Raw genomic sequence first — 1,655 nt, 5'->3', positions numbered from 1 at the left:
TAGATCTAGAGGCCAATCAACTTATTACGACTTATATTGCACATACAAGCTTGGGGATTGGCTCAAGAATGACTTAAATGAAGTAATAAGCATAGAAACATGGGGAAAACGGGTTATACCTCAAAGGAACTGCTGAGAGAGCACAAAGATGCTTGGATTCCTTCCCTTCCTCTTGATCTACTTCCCTTTTGCCTCAAAACCTTCAAGATCACACAACAATTGCTTCAAACTCTAAATGAACAACTTAGAACGAGGGTTGGAAGCTCTGGGGGGTGAATGGGGGCTGGCTTGGGGCGGATATGTTGTTTAAATATGGTGCAAACCCCTAAAACTTAGGGTTTCATCCAACAGCTGTGACTCGCCGAGTCCAGGATATGGACTCGCCGAGTCGACAACTTAAACGTGTCCCGGGTCCCGCATCTACTTGGCGAGTCGGACCTATGACTCGCCGAGTTCAAGGCTAAAAGAAGAGAAATACTCAAATAAGATTTACGTACCAGGAACCAGGTGCTACAAATCTCCCCCACTTATTTTAGACTTCGTCCTCGAAGTCTGCTGCTCGATCCTGAAACAGCTCGGGATAATGCTCCATCATCTCGTCCACCGGCTCCCAAGTCCATTCCGAACCCTTGCGGTGCTGCCATTGCACCTTCACTAGCTCCACCCTCTTGTTCCTCAAATCCTTCGACTTCCTGTCGAGGAGTGCGACTGGGCGCTCAACGTAATTCAAGCTGTCATCAACCTGAATATCCTCTAAAGGCACTACTGTTGAATCGTCCACTAAGCACTTCTGCAACTGGGAAACATGGAAAGTGATGTGGATTTGGCTGAGCTCGACTGGCAGATCCAGTCTATACGCCACCTTGCCCACCCGGGCCATGACTCGGAATGGTCTGATGAACCTCGGACCTAACTTGCCTCGCTTCCTGAATCGAATGACGCCCTTCCAAGGCGACACCTTCAGGAGGACCATATCCCCGACTTGGAATTCCAAGTCGGATCGACGCTTGTCGGCATAACTTTTCTGCCGACTCTGAGCAGTCTGAAGCCTGCTCCGGACCTGCTGGATCCTCTCGGTCGTCTTGAGCACCACTTCGGTGCTCCCCATGACTCTCTGGCCAACCTCACCCCAACATATCGGGGTCCTGCACCTCTGACCGTACAACATCTCAAATGGGGAACGGTCAATACTCGCGTGGTAGCTGTTGTTGTAGGAGAACTTGGCCAGGGGAAGATAGGTATCCCAGCTACCACCGAAATCCAACACGCATGCCCGCAACATATCCTCCAAAGTCCGGATGGTCCGCTCGCTTTGACCATCCGTCTGCGGGTGAAAGGCGGTGCTAAAATGCAAACGAGTGCCCAACTCGTCATGAAATTTCTTCCAAAACCTGGAAGTAAAACGCACATCCCTATCCGAGATAACTGAAACTGGCACCCCGTGCCGCGCCACGATCTCCCTGATATAGATGTCGGCCAATTTCTCGGCTGATATGCTCTAATGAATAAAGTGAGCACTCTTGGTCAATCGATCAAATCGAATCCACTCCACGCACGGTCCTGGGAAGTTTCGTGATAAAGTCCATCGTGATATCTTCCCATTTCCACAGTGGAATATCCAACGGATGCATCTTGTCATGCGGCCTCTGATGTTC

This window comes from Lactuca serriola, chromosome 1 (assembly GCF_051521515.1).
Source record: "Lactuca serriola cultivar US96UC23 chromosome 1, Lser_US96UC23_V15, whole genome shotgun sequence".
Lineage (NCBI taxonomy): Eukaryota > Viridiplantae > Streptophyta > Magnoliopsida > Asterales > Asteraceae > Lactuca > Lactuca serriola.
This window is presented reverse-complemented; position numbering follows the sequence as displayed.